Below are 25,174 nucleotides of genomic sequence, written 5' to 3'. Positions count from 1 at the left end.
GGACGAGGGCCCTAAGTAGGTGACCGAGACTAGTCCTTGAGGATAGAGGTCCCTCTTGCTTGCTAGAGTATATTCATTCTTTTAGATAGGATCGGAGAGTGGTGGACTCTTTTGGTCTTAGAGGGACTCTAGGGAGCGTGTGTCTGGCCTAGATCCTTCGTCTTAGGTAGTATTAGGTAGTAGTTGGTTGTGGTGTAGAGAGTAGGAGTTGGAGTGGTAGATGTGGTGGTAGGTTGACTTGAGAGTCCGTGTGAGGCTAGGAAGCAACCAAGACATCAAAATCACCATCTCACATTGATGAGTAGGAGTAGGGTAAGTAGGATATCTTGATTGCTGATCTAGAGAACTTTATGCATGTCTTATTTGCTGTTAGGCTCATCAGAAAAGTGGAAAACGCTAAGTAGGAAAGACGGTAAATTGTGTTTCGAAGCTGATTTGAAGTCCAAAAGTTTCTGTGATTATTGCTGAGAGCTCTAGAGAGCATAGGGAATACTACTGCCAGAAAAAAATTGCATTTTAAGACAGTAGACATCCTACGCGTAGGATGTCTCCAGGGCACTTTTGGCAGGGAATTTGGGAAAACTGAGGTTACCAGTGTGTTCAGAAGGGGGGGGTTTACCCTAAGTATACATTGAAACTAAAGTTTTGACCAACTCTTGACACCCAAAAGACCAAAGACGGAGTGTCAAAAACGCGAAAACAAAAAACTTAAGATTCTGAGCACAATTTTGCATAAAAACTGGTAGGAATGTTTGAAAAGTAGTGCTCAAGACTTAGGGATGCCTGTGGATGAATTCTGCCACAAATTTCATCAGTAGACATCCTACGCGTAGGATGTCTAGAGAGTGATTCTGGAAGCAAAAATCAAGTTTTGGCATCATACCCATATTCTGCATGTTGTGTTGGACACACACACCAAAGCTCATGTCACTTGGACATATAGACTGAGAGTTAAGGGGATGTTACTCTTTCAGAGAAATATTTTCCCAAAAGTGGTATTTCTGAGCACTTTTGACATCCAAAATTTGTTGTGATCACATATTCTTGTTATATGCATCAAGAAGCACCTTGGGTAGAAACAGAAGTCCATTCTGAGAAAAAAAGACATCCTACGCGTAGGATGTCTACAGGGTGATCTGGTGGAAATTTTGAAATTTTGAGTTGACCAGTGTGTTCAAAAGGTAGGTTTTACCCTATTTTCACCTGGAAGGGGGAACTTGACCATATCTTGACAGGATAAGGCCAAATAGACTGAAATTGCCAGACATCCTACACAAATTGTGCCAAGGCATTATTCCAAGACCAAAAACATAGGATGGCTACAAGAGCATGATCTGCATGATATATTGAGTGACTGAGAGAGTTTTCATCTCATTTGGGGAAGAAAAGGGGGTCCTAAGCAGACTTTAGCACTTTTGTCTGAAAAAGACTAGAACAACTAAAATTGGGATCTTTTGAAATCCAAACCAAAATCTGAGCATAGCATTGAGTTTAGCACATCAAGGGGAAGCTGTGGGACAAGTCTAGGGTCAAACAGGCCAAAAAGACATCCTACGCGTAGGATGTCTTATGTGTGATTTTGGACTCTAAACAAAATTTCGAGCATACCACAGTGAACAGCACCTTAAGGAGAGTCCGTGGTTCAAATTTGGGGCAATTCTGAGCAGTTAGACATACTACGCGTAGGATGTCTAAGGCATGATTTAGAGGCCAGATTCAAACTGTGGACATAGCAGGGTGTTGTATAGCCTTAGGCAAGCCTCCTAGTCAAATTTGGTCCAATTTGGAGTTGATTTGACTTAGGAATTCATCAGAACAGACATCAGGCTTTTGGAACAGATTCTTGATCATTTGACCAACCTATAGGAGTCAAAATCAAAAAAGTAAAAAGAGATGTGAGTTTAGCACATCAAGGGAAAGCTCTAGTGCAAGTTTGAGTTGAAACAGAGCAAAAAGACATCCTACGCGTAGGATGTCTCCAGGGTCATAAAGTGGTCAAAATTCTACTTTGGCCATATAGGGAGGTTTTCAGTGTCTCAAGGATTCCAAATCTTTTTTCAAAAGTGAATTTGGACCTTGTTTGACCTATTTACCAAGCAAAGACAAGAATTGTTAGACATTCTACTCTTGGAGTGCACTAGAAGCCTATGCAGCCCAAATCTTGACCTATTGGCATCCAAATTCAAATCTAAGCATACCATTGGGTTGCTGAGCCCTAGTAGAATCTTGGGATCAAGTTTGGACAAAATCTGAGCACTTAGACATCCTACGCGTAGTATGTCTTCAGCTTGATTTAGGACTCCAAACCAATTTATGAGCACACCACTGTGATCAGCACATCAAGGAGAAGCTGGGGTGAAAATTTCAAGTCATTCTGAGCAAAAAGACATCCTACACGTAGGATGTCTCAAGGCCATTTTTAGGTCCAAATGAAATTCTGAGCATACCATTGTGTTGCTGGACTTAATGGGAGTCTCTGGACCAAATTTTGTTAAATTCTGAGCATATAGACATCCTACGCGTAGGATGTCTCTAGGCCAGTTTTAGGCTCCAACTGTAATTTTGACCATACAAGAGTGTTCACAGTGTCATAGAGATCCCAAATCTTCTTTCAAAATTGAATTTGGACTCATTTTGACCATTCTAAACTTCAATTCACTCTTTTGGCCATAACTTTCACAAATGCTATCGGATCGGAAAAGTTTTTATATCAAAACGTAGCCTGAGAGCGACTCTACAGATCTTAGAGTAGAACTTGAACTAAATGTATGCCCCCGGCAACCATTTAGTTCAACTTTGAAAAAAAACATCGTTTAAGGCCTCAAAATGCATCCGGAAGTCAGGGGTGTCTAAAACAGACAGTTTGAAAGAATTGTGAGAAAACGGTCATGGTTTTTTGAAGACTGCTAAGTTAGCAGATTGAAATTATCTTTTGGGAAAACCATTGGTCACCCGCTGGAAGGTGCTCAAGGAACAAGTGTGGCCGTCAAAGGTACATCAAGGATTTCTCCATTCATTGTGAAAAAGTTTGCCAGCTAAATCGAATTTTGTAGATTGTGTGCTAAAGTGAACACAGGTTATCTCAACTCAAGATTCGCTACAAAGGGAGCAGTCGTTGCAGTATAGTGGTATCCACTAGATCGAGGCCTGCTAAAAAGCTCTAGGAAAAGCAAGCAGCCAGACAAGACAGTATCAGTCTTGGCAAGCAAGGGAGCTAAGAAGTTCAAGCAGTGCAAGCAAAGCCCAATTCAGAAAACTCAGAGATTAAGGCATCCACAAAAGCTGAAGGACCTCAAGCGAAAAAGACCGACACAAGGGTGCTAATAATTTTTATTAGCATTGAGGCAAGCAATTAGAGCTATCACTGAACATGTACAACAAGGGAGTCAAAACGAAAGCAATGGCGTCTCAAAGGAATCAGACCAGTCAGGAAGAAGCTTCAAGTACATCCACATATATTACAAGAGAGCAAATTCGGATCTATTTGATTGGATACTACAAAGGACTGCCATGCTATGAGGATGTCAATCGGAATTTGTACATCAAGACAAAGAAAGATACAGAGGAAACTCGGACATCTCAATATGTGGAAGTTGAAACAGCGAAGAATGTACTACACCCACATCCAAATTTCATGGAAGACTGTCTGGGATCAATTTACATGAGGCACGGAAAATACATCGACAATGAGATAGAAATGTTGTACAAGGATCAACTTACAGAACTCTACGCATATCCTCTAAGTATTTTTCTGTACAAAGCACAAGATGGAAAACAGAAATTTGGTACCCTCTATGGAGATGAAGACGGTCGATACTACAGGGCTGTCACAAGTTATGAAGTTCCTGTAGAAAACAATCATTACTTTACAGCAGAAGCGTTTGGCTCAAGAGGAGAAGACTACATGTCTAAAGGTGGTAATGTATACCATCTCGTCATGGGTTTACCTCTAACTACGCACCTGGAAGAATTGACACCTACGGCTGTCACTACACAAACGAGTGACACACCACATGACACACAACAAGGCACAACAACATGGAAAGACACAACACAAGTCTCGTGCACCGCACCAGCACAAGAGGTACCAGCTACGAAGATAGCCCAACTTCAAAAAGAACTATCTTTGTCTAAAGAGCTACTTAACAAAGCACAAGAAGTCATATCATCAGGCATTAAACAGATGCCAACATCAGATATGAAACCCTCTCGGATGGTGGGAGTTCAAACTCAACAAAGAGACCCTATATCTTCAAGAGTGGGATTAAGAAGTCCAGCTTTACAAGAAGCAGTGTCCTTTTCAAGAGTCCAAGTAGAATTCAAGAAGCATTAGAAGATGCCGAGCCGGAGGGGAGACCACTGGAAATTCACAATGCCCAATGTAGAAGGTCAGGTCAAGATGTCATTGTGGTTGACAAATACGATAGGCACTATGAAATAGCCGATGTGAAAAATATGGATGAGTTTGGAAATTGTGGGCAACCTGTAAGTCACATACCTGGACCCCGTCCAAAAGCACCATCAAGGGAAACGGAAAACAAAGATTCGGTTCAATCTTCACCCTTGGTGCAGAACTCGCCAAAATCAACTCGAAAACATAGCCCTAAGGCTATGCAGAAGCCCCACGTCAAAGACCATATACTTATGGAAGAATTAGCATCACAACTGCTAGAAAGCATGGATAGTGATTTGATCTTGTATGCAAGCAATAATGGAAGCTATTTTCAGCTTCTCAAGGACAAGACGATGAAGGATAAAGAGACAAAGCCAGTGGATACACCTAAGTCAGTCGTAATCTACAAGTTCATGCATGCAAAGAAGAGGTCATATTTGTATCTAGATACCACAGAAAACCATTATCAGCAGTATTATGGAAAGCTGCCTCGTCCAAAGGGTGCACATGTTGAGATAACAAAATATTGCGACCAATGTGCCATTGGTCATTTAGTGAAGGACTGCCAAGTAAAGCTCTACATGGAAAAGAAGAATCAACAAGCCAAAAGAAAAGTTTAGACAGTGACAACAAGGGAACAGAAGAAAGAATCCCCAAAAAGATCTCCGGAAAAGAAGCAGATCTTGTCGTAGAGCACAAAAGATAGGCTCAAGACACAGTTGCTTGAAGTCAAGGGTGTCAACGACATTATCATGGAGAATCAGGCTTTCAAAAAAGATCAATTGAATCAGTTGATTCAAGATCGTTTAAGGAACCTCAGTGAGGACAAGTCAGAGCATCCACAAGGTGATGAAGATGAAGCTCGTAGTTCAAGGTTCGAGAGCAAAAGAAGCCAAGATTCTGACGATAGAGAGCCAACGCAAGAAGAGGTGGCAGAGGTAACAAAAAATCTTAGTGCCACATCACAAGTGGAAGACATGCAAATAGAGTCAATGGATGAAGCTGAAAGTCTACCAAATAAATTTTCTATTGTGGACTCTTCATTGGTGATTGAACAAATCAAAGAGTATGAGAAGCTAAAAGAAGATGTAACTGAAGACATACAATGCACAGAAGAACAGGAAATGACCGAGTCCAAGATTGACTACCAAGGACAAGCAATACACGATATGAATTAATATTTTCAAGAAGAGACTCTACGGCGACCATTGCATCAGAAGAAGAGAGTAAACCTCAACATCCTGCTACACAAGCTTCAAAACATTTCCAAGAAGAAAAGTCACCATTGAATGACCTTCAAGTGCTAGAAGAAGTAAATAGTGACAGAGAGCTTCTAAAATTAAGAATCAAGGTGTCACAGTCAGAAACTAGCAATGAACACCAACAAGAAGCTACAGCACAAGATAGTAAGCACTTGGTACATGCTACAACCAGTCAAATGACAAAGAAGTTCAACATACAAGAGGATGACAAAGCTTCCAAGGCACAAAAGTCCAAGACAAGTACCAAAAGCAAAGAGGACATCAGTTACTTGGCAGCCAAGAAGAAGATTAAATTCTCATTGGATGTGTATAAGAAAGTGAAATTCAACTTTACAGCAGAGATAGATTGCACTGCCACGACTAATGTCATGTCTTATGGGCTATGGTTACTTCTAGGTAAGCCAGAACTGTATGAAATTCAGGTACAGGTTTCTATATCACATGGAATAGCCGTCACAAGTTTAGGGATTGCAGAAGCTTCCCTTAAACTACGGTCAAAGGTAATCAAAGACAAATTCCTAGTGGTGGATTCATCGAAAACGAGTACACATTTGACTTTGTCCAAGCACTGGGCAAAAACATTGGCAGAAGAACCTGGATCTTCAACAATGGTCATCACGACTAGCTCTCAAGAAATCCAGCCTACTACTGCTCCAAGATTATTGGCTTCCGACAAAGGCAAAGCCAAAATGAGCCCACAAATGTCCTACCAACAGAAGCAACCCATTAAATCAGAGTCTTCAATCCAGCCCCAAAAAGTTCAAGATAGAGCTTCGACATCAACTGACCACATGATTCCACATGAAAGACAGAATCCAAAGAAAATATTTCAACCGAAATACCCTACACTGCGAGATCATAGCCGCCAAAGGTTTTCAAAGGTCTACATTAAAGTAGAAGAAATAAAGGTCGAGGATCCAATATGGATAAATGATCCTAGCCAATTGACGAAAGATAAACACATGGGATGGATAGCCTCCCAGTAGAGCTTAGCAGAGCAAGGCTATTATGAGGGTCAAAAGAAACTTTGGTTACCAAAACCACAGACCTCGGCTTATGTGGTGGATAAATGTAGACATGTAGTAGTGTTAGTGTGTATACGCGCTTCACCAGGGGCACTTTTCTCCCACTGGGTTTTTCCCCCTGGACATCTGGTGTGAAAGGACACCTTATCTCGTAGGGTTTCATATAAGCTTTGTAGCTCTGAGTTTGTATACAAATTATTATTCCAATACAGAGAGAGACCCTACAGAGATCTCGTACACAAGCTCTGTGTCTTCTCCTTCTCCATCTTCTTCCTACTCTGAGTTGCTGTCTTCCTTCTGTTTCCTGTTTCATCATCTTCAACAATTGGTATCAGACCAAGGTGATTTCCAGAGCCTCTACTTGCGTTTTCGCGTCCGCGCGCGCAATCGCAGTTTTCAGGCAGTTTTCGGAAAATTTGTTCGTGGGAGCATCCTCGACGTTCCGGGAGTATTCTGATTAGGTGACCTCCGGTTTTACCCCCCTTTCGAAGCCGTTCGAGCCCTCAGAATTTCGTTTTGAGCAGCGTAGCAGAAGTTACTTTTCCGAGGCGTTTAGATCAAGAGGGTGTGCTTTTTGACAGATTTTCTTCAGGTAAACAGTTCTTTTGGGAAGCAGCTTGTCTTAGCTTTGTGCTGAGATTTTGTGTAGAGTTTTGCTTGGATTGGAGAGGAGATTTGTGAATCTCTTGGAGGTTCTTTTGCTCTCTTGTGTGCATCTACAGTATGGCTCAATCTACGGAGAAAGAGATTTTTGGTGCGTTTACATCCGAAGACAAATTGGATGGTACCAACTATTCTCTTTGGTCTTTTATGGCCAAAAATGTTTTGGTTGGTAAAGGATTGTGGGATTATGTATCTGGAGATGAAGTTCGTCCAGGTAGCATTGCACCTGCCACGCCTGGTCGTGGTGCAGCTGTTGGTGCAGGACCCTCACAAGTCACTCCAGAGCAAAAGAGATGGGATACTAAAGATGCACAGGCTATGGCTGTGATTGCCTTAACCATAAAGAGGACAATCACACCACATATCAGATCTTGCAGAACTTCTGAGGATGCTTGGAACACTCTGCAAGCTATGTTTGGAGGAAGAAATGCTGCCAGAATAGAGTTTTTGAAGAAACAACTTGACAAAATACAGATGGACGAAAGTGACGATATTGTCGAGCATCTTACAAAAATCAGGGATCTTAAAGAGCAATTGCTTAGCATTGATGAAGTGATTCCAGAGAAGGACTTGGTTTCCAAAACACTCAATTCACTACCACCATCTTATTTGACTTTTCAGACTTCTTTGACTCTGTCTTTGCGAGCTAATCCTGACCCTCTTCATTTTGAAGAGTTAGTGGCTTTGCTATTGCAGGAGGATCAATCACGTAAGAACAAGTCTTTACAGGTGGATGGTATGGATCATGCTCTTGTTGTACAGAACAAAAACAGGGGTAAAGAGAGTGCTCATTACTCCAAGTCTAGTGCAGGACAATCTTCAGAGAAGTCTAAAGGTGATTCCGACAAGTCCAAGAAGAAAGGTAAATGTCACTACTGCAAGAAACCTGGTCACTACATTAGTGAGTGTAAAAAGCGAAGTGCTAAAGAAAAGAAGAAAGAGTCAAGTTTGGTTGTTTCAGCTTCTGGTGATTCTTCTACAGCTAAAGAAGAGTCTGCAAACTTTGTGCAGGATTCTTATGCTTTTGTAGTATATTCAGATTTTTCTGCTTATAGTGTTGACAAGACACAAATGATTTGGTACTTTGATAGTGGTGCATCCAGGCATATTACTTCAAGGAAGGATTTGTTTTGTTCATTGGATGCAGCTCCAGCAGGAAAGAAGGTGACATGTGCAAATAATGCTTCTTATCCAATCAAAGGCGTTGGTAAGATTTTGATTACCATTTCAGATGGTTCAGATTTATGCTTGCCAGATGTCTTATATGTTCCAGGGATCAAGAAGAATTTGTTGTCTGTATCCTCTCTTGCAAAAAATGGTCTTCGGGTCATTTTTGAGGATGACAGATGTGTTGTACGAGATCGAGAGAATGGTTATTCTCTTATCACTACAGGTACGCTGGACAATGGACTATTTGTGCTAGATCGTTATGAAAAGCAGATTCAGGTATGTATTGCAGAAACAAAGACTCAGGCCATGCAGGATGCTGAGTTGTGGCATGCTAGATTTGGGCATGTTGGTTATGGCAGTTTGATGACTTTACAACGTCATAATATGGTGCATGATTTGTCTTTATTGGAGATGCCACCAAGACATGTATGTGAAGGTTGCGTTCTTGGAAAGATGCACAGATTTGCATTTTCGCAGGATGGTTCAGTTAGAGCGACACGAAAGTTGCAACTTGTACACAGTGATGTATGTGGTCCTATGAGGACGCCATCTATAGGAAACAGCCTTTATTTTGTGACCTTCATTGATGACTTTTCCAGGTTTTGTTGGGTGTATCCACTCAAAGCAAAGTCAGACGTGTTTGCAGTTTTTCAACATTATGTCGCCATGGTTGAAAATGAAACAGGTTGCAAAGTACAGAATCTTCGTACCGATCGAGGAGGTGAATACATGTCAGGTGCATTTAAGGATTTTTTGGGAAAGAAAGGCATTAAACACCAATGCACTATGCCATACACACCACAACAGAATGGTGTTGCAGAAAGGAAGAACAGGTCTTTAATGGAGACGGCTAGATGTATGCTCAAGGCTAAGAGTTTGCCTCATAAACTATGGATGGAGGCAATTGCTTGTGCAGCACATGTTTTGAACAGGTGTCCTACTCGTGCCTTGAAGACCATTACTGCATATGAAGCTTGGTATGACAAAAAACCTTCAGTCAGTTATCTTCGTGTTTTTGGTTGTCTTGCTTATGCTCACATCCCTCAGCAGTTACGTGGGAAGCTTGATGATAAGGCAATCAAATGTATATTTGTGGGGTACAGTAGTGGAAGTAAAGGTTATAGACTTTACAATCCTGCTACAAACAAGATTTTTGAAAGTCGTGATGTAATTTTTGCAGAAACTACTGCTCAACCTATGGTTGCTTTTGATGTACCTCATATGCAGACACATGATGTATTTGAAGGTTTGCTTCCTTCTTTTGTGGAGAATCAAGAATCACAACAGGTTGATAATCTTGATCAATCTTTTGATCAGCATGTGACACCTCATGATGTAGAGGAAATTGTGCGTGAAGAGCAAGAAGTTCTCAGGGAAGAAAGAACCTTGCCTAAATGCGTTCAGAAAACTTTGCAGGATAGCAAGTTGGATGCACCGTTGCCACGAAAAACACGTGCTGGTACTACTTTTGGCAGAGAGCAAGTAGATTTGGCTTGCTTTAGTACTCTTTGTGATGCAGATGAGCCTGATTCATTTGAACAAGCTTTAGAGTGTGTTCAGTGGAAAGATGCTATGCAGCAAGAAATTGATTCTATTCATAAGAATCATACATGGGATCTAGTGGACTTGCCTACAGGTAAAAAGCCTATTGGTACAAAGTGGGTTTTTAAGGTAAAAAGGAAACAAGATGGTACTGTTGACAGGTACAAAGCAAGGCTTGTGGCAAAAGGCTATGCGCAACAGAAAGGCATAGATTATGATGAAACCTTTGCTCCTACTTCTCGTGCGTCCACAGTTAGATCACTAGTTGCAATTGCTGCTCATCATGGTTGGAAAGTGCATCAGTTGGATATCAAGACTGCTTTTTTGAATGGTGATTTGCAAGAAGAAGTTTATGTAATTCAACCAAGTGGTTTTGTTGTAAAAGGTCAAGAGTAAAAGGTATGTAGATTGCGTAAAGCTTTGTATGGTCTCAAACAGGCTCCAAGAGCATGGTATGAGAAGATACATACTTATTTGATTGGCCAGGGATTTCAGAATAGTCCAACAGAAAGTACTTTGTATGTCAAAAAGAGAGATGGAGTTCTCATTATGCTAACACTTTATGTGGATGATATGCTTCTTACAGGCAATAATGCAAATGAAATTGAAGCGTTTAAAGATGCTTTGAGAAAAACCTTTGAGATGTCTGATCTTGGTTTGCTACATTATTACTTGGGTATTCAGTTTGTGCAATCAGAGGATGGCATATACATGTTGCAGGCAAAATATTTGCATAAAATTTTGGACAAGTTTGGTATGCAAAATTGTAAGCCAATCTCTACACCCGTAGAAACTGGATCAAAGTTGAGCATGCACGATGCTGGAGAACCTTTTGATGTACATACTTATGCAGCAGCGGTTGGTTGCTTGATATATTTGGCAGGCAACACTCGTCCAGACATTCAATTTGGGGTTTCACAAGCAAGCAGATTTATGCACAGCCCAGGTATGCATCATTGGCAGGCTGTGAAGCGCATACTTCGTTACCTTTCAGGTACCCCTAATCTTGCCATGTTCTTTCCAAGGGGGGATATGTATGGAAAGCACAGTTCTATGCAGCTTCTTGGTTACAGCGATTCAGATTGGGCTGGTGATTTTGACACACGACATTCCACAAGTGGCAATTGTTTTTTCTTGGGAAATGCATGTATATCTTGGCTAAGCAAGAAGCAACCCACAGTGGCTACATCAACTTGTGAAGCTGAGTACAGGGCAGCTTTCACGGCAACAGTTGATTGTGTATGGATACGCAGGTTATTGGCAGATCTTTGTGAGTGTCAACAGGCACCCACTACCATTTTCACTGACAGTCAGAGTGCTATGGCAGTTGCAAGGAATCCAGTATTTCATGCAAGAACAAAGCACATAGAGGTTCACTACCACTATGTCAGGGAAAGGCTACATGCAGGGGAGATCACACTAACTTACTGTCCTACACAGGATAACATTGCAGATCTATTTACGAAGGCGTTATCACGAGAAAAGTTTGAAGCTTTCCGAAAAGCTTTGGGCTTACTCTCATACACATGATGATCTGCTACCTTGTACGGATTCACACTATCACTACAGGGGGGATTTGTAGACATGTAGTAGTGTTAGTGTGTATACGCGCTTCACCAGGGGCACTTTTCTCCCACTGGGTTTTTCCCCCTGGACATCTGGTGTGAAAGGACACCTTATCTCTTAGGGTTTCATATAAGCTTTGTAGCTCTGAGTTTGTATACAAATTATTATTCCAATACAGAGAGAGAGACTACATAGATCTCGTACACAAGCTCTGTGTCTTCTCCTTCTCCATCTTCTTCCTACTCTGAGTTGCTGTCTTCCTTCTGTTTCCTGTTTCATCATCTTCAACAATAAAGGTTTCAAAAAGCGTTCCCAAAAGCAACAAAGCTCATATTTATATCGCCAAAGGAGACCAACCAACAAGGCTCACCAAAGGGATGCAGGAAATTTCAAATCCAACTGGCCTTCATACCAACATAGGACTTCATCGATAAATAATCCCAAAAATGGCACTCTTGTACATCTCAATACGACATCAAAAACATCATGGGAAGTGCCATCTACAATTCTTCAAGCACAAGGTTACTATCAAGGAAATCGGAGAATCTGGCTACCGAAGATGCCAGGTAAAAATTCTTCAATCCGACGACTTCAGCATGAAAATAATCACAATTTCACGGAAGGCAAAATCAAGGACAATGTCACAGTCAAGGAAAAGGATATCTGCAAAGACATGCTAATCACACGATGTAGATACAAATGGGTGCCAGAAGAACAACAAATAACGAAGAAGATTGAAGTCATCTCTAGCTCTCAAGAAATGTCAAGACATGATAGACAAAAGTGTTACGGGGAATGGAGCGAGCCAATCTTCTCAACCAAGGGACCAACAACAACAAAAAGAAAATTTGACAACCAAGGTCACCCAGGTATGGCAAAAGAAACCAATATTGCCAGTATGGTCCTTTACAAATCCTCTCTTCGAGGATGGGAGTTTTGAATTTCAAAGCCTATCTCGAGAGTAAGTCAAATCGCCATAAAAATCATGGCATAAGAGTCAAGAGTCGGGCAGCTGAGCCACTAAATGAGCAAGTGTCAGACCCAAGCTTCATGTCTTAATATTTTTTGTGGTCTATGAGTCTAGATATTTAGATTATAGCTCAAGCTGGAAGAGTTGAGCATATTGTAAAATTGAGTCGCTCATGCTGGATAGGTGAGCATAAGAGTCAAAGTCTACTATTTTAAATGGTGGAGTGGCGGAGTACTCCAGAAAACACTCACGCACATGAACACAATGAGGAGAGTGGACAAAACCTCGTCGACAAAAAACCCTTCTTGTGAGTAACGGCAGCTCTTGAAGTCAAATATATTTTTGCTTCTCTAGCTACATTCACTCCTGGAAGCACCCATTCAAACTCCTCTCGCACCGCATATTGTTTCCCATGCATCTATCTGTGCAAGCATATATAATGTCCCATCATTGGACATTTGCATTTGACACGATTTGTGTTCCACCCATGCACTTACACAACAAAATGACGATGACGAAGCGGTAACAGGTTTCATAAGCATTTGCTCAACAACAATGACTCTGACTTCAAGCTACTAACACTTATCCACTGTATATCTAGTAATAGTAGCCATACGGCCATAAGTACTTTAACTCAACAAAACTCGGTTACATCAAACATAAGTACATATAGCCTCACATTTAATGGTGACTAAAGGCATTTTTTTCCCACTGGGTTTTTCCCTCTAGTCCTATCTAGGTATCCAAGACCTTCATTTTGTAATATATGCCACATTTTATTTTTACTATTTTGTATTTCTTATAAAAACACAGAAAAGCAGACCAAAGACATCCCTAAACAACTACATGCTCATCATCTATAGGATCCAAGGGGAGCAGCCTGGAAACAATTCAAAAAGGCTTCAAGATTACAGGTACACATGCAGGATGACACCCAAAGAACAAACAATACAGAGCTGCCAAGATAAAGACTTGCTGCAACAACAAACCTCACTCAACCTATTCACCCTACAACAACCAATTGGAGGGGGAGAGCTATGGCTTCAACTACACTATCCCTCAAGTTTCGTAACGTTTCGAGAATGTCTAATGGGCTTTTGGCTTGCGGTAGCATCATAGGAGACTCTCACATTCACAGAACCGATGGCATGTAGATTTGATATCTCTGTAGGAAGTAGTCATTAGTCGGTCGAGTAGAGGTCGAGTAGAGGTTGACACCCTTTGCTTGCTTCCACGCGCTTGCAGGTCGAGCTTCGTCCTTATTTGTTTGACATTATATGTTAGGTGAGTTCTTGCTATGCTGACGTCCGTCACGGCGTATCCGTCCAACATTAAGGTCAACCTTTCAACATGGAATATTGCTCTTATGCTTTAATCCTAAAGAGAAAACCCAATACCTAAGTCAAGCACATATTACCATAGTAGGAATTCACTTTGCGAAAGATCAAGCTATGCGATGAATTTTGAGACTTGGAGTATTTTGGCCAACTATGAGGAGTGATATTCGCTCTTTTGTAAAGGACTGTCCTCAATGTAGGAAAAAAATACCCATACCTCATGTAATATTGTTTCAAATGTTATTTGTTCCTAAGTAGAGTAACTATCTAGTTATTCACTTATTGAGCCAAACATTTCCTGAGGATATGAGTAAATGCCATCAAAGAGCAATTGAAACTGAAGCAAGAGACTATGCTCTTATTAGAACGTATCGAAGAGGTAAGGATCACCATTTGCGTCTTTGTGCAAATGAAGACGAATATATTCCAAACATAGAACAAGCACATGCTGGATTAGCTAGAGGTCACTTTTCTAGTGGGACCACTGCAAGAGAAATCTTAATGGCAGGCATATGGTGGCCAACACTTTTTGCAGATGCCAAAGAAGGTGTGATGCTTGTCAACAAGCAAAAATGCCAACACGTGTAGATAGCATGCCCTTAAGACCAATGATGGGAGCTAAAGCTTTTGCAAAATGGGATATAGATTTGTTGGGCCAATACATCCACCTGCTTATAGAACCCAAGCTCAATATATCATTGTAGCTACAGACTATTTGATCATGTGGGCAGAGGCTAAATCAACTCAAAAGAATGATGCCATAACCACTAGCACATTCTTATATGAGTATGTATTTACAAGATATGGACTGCCCATAGAAATTATCAGTGATAGGGGAACTCATTTCCTCAACGAGGTAATCGAGTATTTGCTTAATGAATTTATGGTCATCCATAATAAATCAGCTCCCTACCACCCCCAAGCAAACGGACAAGCTGAGCATACAAATAAAATTCTTAGCTCGATATTGACTACGAAGGACAGACTGGGAAATGAATCTCCATGCAGCTCTATGGGCTTATCGAGTTTCATTCAAAACAGCTTTAAATGATACACCCTTTAACCTTGTTTATGGTCTTGATGCCATACTGCCAATATAATTTCTATTGTCGATGTAAGGGTAGCTAAGGATGTTGAGTGGACTGGACATGAATTGTCAGAGAGACTTGAAGATTTAGAGAAACTAGATGAGCAAAGGCTAACTGCTGTAGCTCACATCTATGCACAAAAGTGGAAACAAAAACAGTTTTTTGATTCCCATTTAATCACAAAAATATTCAAAAAAGGGGACTTAGTTTTAGTCTATTCCCTTAAGCAACACATTCCCAAGTTTAAGAAAAGAAAAACGAACCATTTATCATTAAAGATGTATCTCCAAGTGGAGAAGTTAAGTTGTCCACCCTAGATGGTGAACCAATGGCTAATTGGATTAATGGATGTCGTTTGAAGAAGTACAATCTACCACTAACCAATGAATTGCTAGAAAGGATGCATGCAGCTAAGCAAATTATGATAAAACGACAACAGGTGATTGATGAAGCCCAAGAAGAAGCTCGGCTTTAGGTACTCAAAATGAAAGCTGCTCTCAAGAATCAACGGACACCTATTCCCATCAACACCCTGGAAATAGATGACCGACAATGGGAATTGCCAAAAGATGCAGTGTCAATAGATGATGAATGGTTAGATGGAATGGACCTTCACATCAAAGTACAACTCAACAATCATAGCACAAATGCATTGATTGACACAGGAGCTAGAGAAAACGCAGTCAGTTATTCCACGTACAAGAAAGCGACAAGTCAGTCTTTGACAGTAGGAATAGCGACTATTAAAGGATGCAGCAAGAACCAAACACCAACATTGGGAGTAGTCAACTTATGTGATAATAATCAATATCTAATTCTCCTAAATGATTTTCTCATGTTAAACTGATCATTTAATATGGGGAAGTGCCAGGGGAGAAAAAGCTAGAATATTGGTTAAGCTAGCAGACCGGCCACAGTAGGGATCCAAAGGAGGAAACATAGGGATCCAAAGGGGGGTCCATCTGCAAAAGAGCCATGTGAAACAATGGACTAAAAAGATCCTAAGGTTCAGCCCATTAAGACTTCCAAAATGCTAAGGTTCCAAAATTCAAAGGTTGTGTCCAAAGGTCAACCATAGAGGAATTGGATGCTTTGTGTGTGTACAAAAAAGTCTTTACAATCCCTACTTAGGAGGGGGCGATCCTTGCATGTAGGGGATGAGAGAGAAAGCACACACACACACACACACACACACACACACACACACACACACACACACACACACACACACACAAGCTCCCTTTACACAAAGGGAATGAGGGACACATGTCAGCTCCCTAGGCCAGATGCCCACAAGGTGTACCCAATTCCTATTGGATGGCCTTGGAGGTGGACCAATGAGAATTAGGCTAGAGTAAATCTAGTTTAATTAAATTAAAAACACTTAATAAAAGAACCAATGATAATTAATTTCTCTAGAAGACTATTGGACAGTCTCCCAAGGGGTCCAACGAGCATTCAGCAGCCCAATGGCTTGCCTGATTCCTATTGGCCAGGAGGCAAAGGGGTCCAATGAGAGTTTAGTTGAATTATTGAATTACCTAAGGCTCTCACAAAAGGGAAAAGGGGGACACATGTCATAAGGCTATCACTTATGCTGCTTAATTGTCATTGGCTAGCCCTAGGGAGGTCCAATGAGAGGATAGCAAGAGCAAATAGCAAGAGGGGTCTCCCAAAAGAGAGAGGGGGCTGATTTTTTCATGGAATTATCACACACACACACTCTCACACAGTCTATGTGAGAAGCAAGAAAAATACTATCTCTTCCCAAGCTTTAATGGAGAGCTCATCACCTACTCCAAGCTTGTGAGATAGAAGCCTACATCGACACACTCTTGGCATGTGGATGCAAATCCAACCAAGAGCCAAGCTCCAATGCATGCTCATCTCCTCTAGCAAGCTAATTACTAAGCTAAGATATGCTAATATGAGTGATTATGTGAGGAGATGTACATCTTTCTCGTAAGATACTCCTTCTTCCTCTCAATCTACTCTCATACCCTGCTAGCTCTCACCATCTTTGAAGGTGTGTGAGGTCTTGGGTCTGAGACCGGGGATAATTGATGTTGTGTTTTCTAAGTGTTTTTCTTAGTGCATGAAGCTTTCATCTTCATTGCACTATCTAGTCTTGAAGGAACACAAAGAATTGTATTGTACAATGTCTCTCTTGATGGGAGAAACCATAATACAAAGCCTTTTGGAGGGGGGACCGGCTCCATGCAAATCCGGTCCTCAACTGTTGTCAATAGCTTAATTTCTCTCTCTTTTGAAAGTATTGTTCATGCTATCTAACTAGGTGTTATTCTTTTTGTTGCTCTCTCCACCCAGGCACTCTTGTAATTCTCATTAGGAATCTATTCTAATGAAAGTATTGTGCATGCTATCTAACTAGGTGTTATGCTTTTTGTTGCTCTCTCCACCCAAGAACTCTTGTAATTCTTATTACGAATCTATTCTAATGAAATGCCCACTATGTTCATGCTAATTTCCGCTACACACAAGTTTTTAGGCCATTAAATGTTACATTGGTATTAGAGCACAAGGTTTCTCTTTTATTGCTCAAGAAGGGAGGTCCTCAAGCTAGCTATAAATGGTTGGTATTATTAATTGCCTGTGAGTAAGTAGAATAGGGATTTTTGAGCCTTGCAGTGCTCCTAGGAGCCTTCGTGCAGTTAACGGGGAATCACCGTCGAGAGCTATGGTCTTAATAGTGGAGTCCTGCGGGGCTTGCCTACGGCTTACCACTATTGAGCTATTAGAAGCTTGATAGGAGCCGGTGATGTTTTGGTGTTGAACTACCCTCTCTTCTATTCCTTGCATTTAATGGTATTCGAGCCATGGGTATAGTAGCTTGAGTGCTTTTTCTAAAGGGGTAAAGAGGAGTAGCAACTAGGGCTTGAAGTGCCAAAGTACACCTAAAAAGTTTACACCGAAAAGTTGTTAGAATGGCTGACAATAGTAAAGAGAGTGAAATTAATGTTGATAACTTTGATTTTGCTAATGAGCAAGCTACTAATGATGCTCCGATGCTTGTTAACTATCTTGTTTCTAGGCTTCAACAAGCCATGGGCAATCCATCTCTCCAAAGTGAAGTGCAACGGCAGCTCCGTGCTCATGGGATTCTCCAAGCTCACCACCATGACGAGAGAACACCTAGGAAGCCTCCTTGTAAGACTTCCAAAAGAGGTCTCTCTCCGATTCGGGAAGAAGAAGAGAATCCATATGAAGGGCTCAAGAATTTACTTCTTGATGATGCATCTCCTTCCCAAAGGAGAACTCAAGAGCCTCCACCGAAGGAACGAGAAAGAAGTGAGTCTCCCACCATGTCTACGGAGATGGCTCCACGAAGACGGCGGGCTAAAAGCTCTCCACCATCACCACCAAAGCGGAGAAGACCATCGCACCCTTCTCCACACCATAATTCAAAGAGGGATGATAAAAAGTAAGAGAAGAAAAAGGCGAGAAAGAGGACACCCTCTTCTCCATCTTCTTCATCCTCTTCCTCTTATGAAAGTGATGGTGAAGATGACGAAAATCAAGACAAGAAAAAGGCGAGAAAGAGGTCACCCTCTTCTCCACCTTCCTCAAATTATTCACCTTCTGAAGAAAGTGATGGTGCAACCTTTGAACCATCAAAAAGAAGAGGCCATAGGAAATCCTATGCCGCGTGGAAGAGGTTGTCCAAGCTGAAGAAGTTCAAAAAGGGAGGGAAGAGCATCTCTTTCCTTACCTATGATGGCACCTTTGGTGCTACGGACAAAGTCTTAGCCTTTATCCAACAGTTTGATGCGGCGTTTGGAGATGAGGGCTTCACGGAGTCCTCTAAGCTACGCCATGTAGCTATGCACTTTCAAAAGTCCGCCAGGCAATGGTGGTCTAGCCTACGAGCCAACGGTGAAGCTCCGCGAACATGGAAAGCTTTAAGAGCTTCCATTATGAAGCAGTTTTTGGCCACCGATGCCAAAGACAAAGTACTCACCGAATGGCAAATCTTAAAGCTCTCTCACTATGAATCCATCCACAAATATGTAGACAAGTTTTGGGACCTACAACTCAAAGCCACTGTCTTCAAAAAGTTGGATTTTGGAGAGCAAAAACAACAATTTTGTGCGGGCTTAACCGAAGAAATGGCGGAGTATGTCAACTCCCAAAGGCCACGTACCATATCAGCGGTAATACACCATACTATGGTGGCCTCTCGAATCAATTTCCAAATGGGGGAAAAAAGAAATAATAAGCCCATGGAAAACAAGGGTTCCAACGAGCCTAAAGGGAAGGACAATGTCCAAAAGTCTCCTAAGGGCAACTCCAACAAAGCTAAAGAGAAGGGAGTTTACAAAGGTAAAAACAAACTCTCTCCTGAAGAGCTTGAGCGTTATCGCAAGGATGACCGGTGTTTCAAGTGCGGCGAACAAGGGCATGCGTACCGTGCTTGTTCCCAAAAGAACAACCGCCAAGCATTAGGCAAAATTTGGACTCACAAAGGGGCCCTTTAAGGAGTTTGACTTTACCTCTCTCTACCAAAACAGACGCATGGATAAATTTTTGCAAACAAACTCCAAAATTGGTGGAGGTTTGACAGTTAGAATATCCTCTTCAAGCTCTATCTACTGATATATAGCACGCCATGCGATTCCTCATATTTTAGAAGTTTTTTTTTTTGATTCACCTATGATGTGACAACTCTGTTGGAATCTAAGTGAATAAAAAAAAGAATCTTCTAAAATATGAAGAATCTCATGGTGTGCTATATATCAGTAGATAGAGCTTGAAGAGGACATTTTAACTATCAAACCTCCGCCAACTTTGGAGTTTGTTTGCAAAAATTTATCCATGCGCCCGTTCTGGTAGAAAGAGGTAAAGTCAAACTCCTTAAAGGGCCCCTTTGTGAGTCCAAATTTTGCCTAATGATCCTCCTAGAGCTACCTTGGTTGAAATCCAAGAGGAGGAGACTCACCAAACTCACCACAAAGGATCTCCTCTATGCCATGCTTGGGGAAAGGTAAGATAACATGAATCTTTTATTCTCTTTGACCCTGGTTCTACTCACAATTTTATATCTATAGAGTTGGCCAGCAAGCTAGGCATACAAGTCTATGAGATGGGAGATGTCCTCCCCGCAGACAGTGCTTTCAAGGGGCAAGAAGCTTCAGTCACTCCCTTAATCGGGAAGTTGAGGCTTCATGTCCAAAGCTATGTGGACAAAGAGGACTTCTTTATCTCTCCTCTCAAGCATGAGGATGTAATCTTAGGGGCACCATGGTTTGACCGCCTGGCTGCCAATGTTAAATTTCCTAAAAGGAAAATCTCCTTTAAGTTCAGGGAAAAAGACATGTATATAGATGCTAAGGAAATGGGTAACACTATCCCCATTGTACATACACCAGCTTTCAGCAAGTCAATAAAGAGCTCTATTTCCGTGTACATGATTTTTGTTAAAGATTCTCAAAATGAACCTAATGCTTTAGCAAAAAAAAATAAAAGCAACCAAAAGGAATTAGAGTTATCCAATTTTCTCAAGGGGTTTCAAGATGTTTTTATTGACGACATCCCTTGTGAGTTACCTCCTAAACGAGGTAATGATGACCATGCAATTGAACTTCTTCCAGGAAGTTCACCGCCTAACAAACCTCCTTATAGAGTTTCTCAAGCTCAACAAGAGGAGATTATGTGGCAAGTGGATGAGTTAGTTGAGAAGGGCATGGTTAGGCCTAGCTCATCTCCATTTTTCTCACCGGTGCTATTAGTGCAAAAGAAAGACGGCACATATCATATGTGTGTCAACTATAGAGCACTAAATAGGATCACTATCAAGAATAGGTTTCCCGTTCCACGGGTAGAAGACCTGTTTGATAAGCTACAAGGATCGACCTACTTCATTAGGATTGACCTAAAAAGTGGCTATCATCAAATAAGGATAGTTGATCAAGACATTGTAAAGACTGCATTTTGCACCACATTTGGTCTTTACGAATACATGGTCATGCCTTTTGGCTTGACCAATGCACCAACCACATTCAACCGCTTGATGGAGAAGCTGTTCACGCCTCATCGAACCTTCACTGGAGTGTTCTTTGATGATATTATCATCTACTCTAATTCATTAGACGAACACAAGCAACACCTCTAGGTAATATTTCAAGTTTTAAGAGAGAATAAAGTTTATGTTAATCGAAAGAAAAGTGAATTTTTCTTGCAAGAGATTCAATGTTTAGGTCACATTATCTCTCAAGATGGTATCCAAATGGATCCATCAAAGTTAGAGGTAATAAAAGAATGGCCTAAACCAAAGAATCTTCATGAATTAAGGAGCTTTATAGGTATGTGTGCATACTATAGACGCTTCATAGAAAAGTTCTCACAAATTGCGGGACCATTACATGACCTAACAAAGAAAAGCGTTAGGTATACATGGTCTACTAAGGAGAACAATGCTTTTGAAAAGCTTATCTCTCAACCTGTGCTTACACTACCGGATCTCTCAAAACCATTTGAGGTCCAATGTGATGCTTGTGGTGATTGCCTTGGAGCTGTTTTGCTTCAAGAAGGGCACGCCATAGGCTATGAAAGTCGAAGGCTCAACCCTGTTGAGCAAGCTCTAGGCATATACAAAAAGGAACTCCTTACAGTTCTACATGCCTTAGACTCATGGAAGCACTATTTATTGGGGACTCCTTTCATTCTGCAAACGGATCACCAAAGTCTTAAGTACTCCATGACGCAAACCAAGCTCTCCGACAAAAAAATGAGGTGGGTAAGTTTCGTTTCGCAATTTCATTTTCATATTGCTCACATTGCTGGCAAGCATAATCAAGTAGCTGATGCACTCTCAAGACGGCCCAGAGTGAATGCGGTTTCCATAGCAACTCACAATGATCTATCTTCAATGATAGATGAGTACGCTATTGATCCTGATTTAGAGACGTGATTTCAGCCCTTGCATTAGGGAAGAAACAAGAAGCATTTACTTTACAAGATGGTTATCTTCTCTATGGCAATAGACTATGTGTTACTAACTCACTACGTGAGAAAGTAATGTATGAATCTCATGCTCCACCTTATGCGGGGCATAGAGGGATTCAGTCTACCTTAAAGGGAATTGAAACATATTTCTATTGGCCTACCATGAAAGTGAACATACAAGAGTATGTTTCTAAATGTGTGGTATGCCAAAAGACAAAATTTAATAGAGGGAAGAAACTTGGATTGCTTCAACCCTTGCCAATCCCTAATTCACCATGGGAGAGAATATCCATGGATTTTATCTTTGGATTGCCTAAGTCTATCCATGGGAATACGGGAATATGGACGATAGTAGACAGGTTTGAGTAAACAAGCTCATTTTATACCTGTCAAAAAGACTATCAAAGCCCAGCAAATGGCAACCCTCTTCATTTCACAAATTTTAAAGTACCATGGCTTGCCAATGTCCATAGTGTTGGATAGAGATCCAGTAATTTTTGGAAGGGTCTCTTTGAGAATTTAGGGACAAGGCTAAACTTCTCTTTGGCCTATCATCCACAAACGGATGGCCAAAGTGAAATAGCTAACCTAACAATTCTCGATCTACTAAAAGCCTATGTAACGGAAGTAGATCAAAGATCCCAATGGGAGAAGTACTTACCCTTAGTGGAGTATTCTTACAATAACACTGTACATACTTCCACGGGAAAAGCACCTTTCGAGGTAATTGAGGGAAGATCAAAAAGTCCCTTTCTATTTAAGGTACATGGGAAGATCTTTGCTGTAGATGAGTATAGCCGAGACCTACAAGAATCTTTTCAAAAGATTAAGGATTCTATCTCTATCTCACAACAAAGGCAAAAGGCTGCTGCTGACAAGCACAGAAGAGCCCAAACCTTTAAAGAAAATGATTGGGTCTTATTAAAATTTCCCAAGGCTAGATTAAGGCACACGACGGGCAAGAATCCTACGGGACACCAAAAGTACTATGCTAAACTAGCAAAAAGGTACTATGGTCCCTTCCAGATTCTTAGGCCAATCAATGAGATGGCCTATCAACTCAAGGTGCCCAATCATTGGCTCATACACAATGCTTTCCATGTGAGCCTATTAAAGCCTTACAAAGAAGAGCCACCTCAAGAACCAACTATTGAAGACCCACTGGGGAGATCGAGGACCAAGAGGAGGTGCTGCAGCCCGAGTCCATTCTTCGACACGAAGACAAGGTACTAAGAGGTGGTAAGACTATCCGACGATGTATTATTAGGTTTAAGAATTATCCTTTTGAAGATGCTAGATGGATGCAAGGCATACAATTAAAGGATAACCTAAACCTTGTCAATGCTTACAATGCTTCCCAAGAGTAAGCAAATGTACAAAATGTTAAAAATGAACAAAGTTTTTGTCTTATAAGACTCTCTTTTTCTTTATTGTGCACAAAAATGAAGTAGTATGCATGCTTAGACCAAGTTTGCGGAGACGACGTTTCCCAAACACCAAGTAGATCTTGTCACTCTACTATGGAAGATTGATAGGACTAATGTGCAGACATGCTTGCGGCAGCCTCAGACTCTCAAGCACCAAATGGACTAGTCATCCATTGTGGAATGATGTCGTAGGGTAACATAGGGATCCCCTACCCGCTAAGAAAAGGACTCATGAATATGCTTTATCTTCTCTACACCATAGTCGAGGACGACTATGATTTCAAGAGAGAGGTAATGTCATAATTATCAATATCTAATTCTCCGAAATGATTTTCTCATGTTAAACTGATCATTTAATATGGGGAAGTGCTAGGGGAGAAAAAGCTAGAATATTGGTTAAGCTAGCAGACCGGCCAGAGTAGGGATCCAAAGGGGGGGCCATCTACAAAAGAGCCATGTGCAACAATGGGCTAAAAAGACCCTAAGGTTCAGCCCATTAAGACTTCCAAAATGCTAAGGTTCCAAAATTAAAAGGTTGTGTCCAAAGGTCAACCATAGAGGAATTGGATGCTTTGTGTGTGTACAAAAAAACCTTTACAATCCCTACTTAGGAGGGGGCGAGCCTTGCATGTAGGGGATGAGAGAGAAATCCACACACACACACACACACACACACACACACACACACACACACACACACACACACACACACACAAGCTCCCTTTACACAAAGGGAATGAGGGACACATGTCAGCTCCCTAGGCCAGATGCCCACAAGGTGTACCCAATTCCTATTGGATGGCCTTGGAGGTGGACCAATGAGAATTAGGCTAGAGTAAATCTAGTTTAATTAAATTAAAAACACCTAATAAAAGAACCAATGATAATTAATTCCTCTAGAAGACTATTGGACAGTCTCCCAAGGGGTCCAATGAGCATTCAACAGCCCAATGTCTTGCCTGATTCCTATTGGCCAGGAGGCAAAGGGGTCCAATGAGAGTTTAGTTGAATTATTGAATTACCTAAGGCTCTCACAAAAGGGGAAAGGGGGACACATGTCAGAAGGCTATCACTTATGCTGCTTAATTGTCATTGGCTAGTCCTAGGGAGGTCCAATGAGAGGATAGCAAGAGCAAATAGCAAGAGGGGTCGCCCAAGAGAGAGAGGGGGCTGATTTTTTCAAGGCATTATCACACACACACTCTCACACAGTCTATGTGAGAAGCAAGAAAAAGATTATCTCTTCCCAAGCTTTAATGGAGAGCTCATCACCTACTCCAAGCTTGTGAGATAGAAGCCTACATCGACACACTCTTGGCATGTGGATGCAAATGCAACCAAGAGCCAAGCTCCAATGCATACTCATCTCCTCTACCAAGCTAATTACTAAGCTAAGCTATGCTAATATGAGTGATTATGTGAGGATATGTACATCTTTCTCGTAAGATACTCCTTCTTCGTCTCAATCTACTCTCATACCCTGCTAGCTCTCACCATCTTTGAAGGTGTGTGAGGTCTTGGGTCTGAGACCAGGGATAATTGATGTTGTGTTTGCTAAGTGTTTTGCTTAGTGCATGAAGCTTTCATCTTCATTTCACTAGCTAGTCTTGAAGGAACACAAAGAATTGTATTGTACAATGTCTCTCTTGATGGGAGAAACCATAATACAAAGCCTTTTGGAGGGGGGACCGGATCCATGCAAATCCGGTCCTCAAATGTTGTCAATAGCTTAATTTCTCTCTCGTTTGAAAGTATTGTTCATGCTATC

The sequence above is a fragment of the Adiantum capillus-veneris genome, chromosome 7 (assembly GCF_014529385.1).
Source record: "Adiantum capillus-veneris isolate H3 chromosome 7, ASM1452938v2, whole genome shotgun sequence".
Classification (NCBI taxonomy): Eukaryota; Viridiplantae; Streptophyta; class Polypodiopsida; order Polypodiales; family Pteridaceae; genus Adiantum; species Adiantum capillus-veneris.
Note: the sequence above shows the minus strand (reverse complement) of the source record.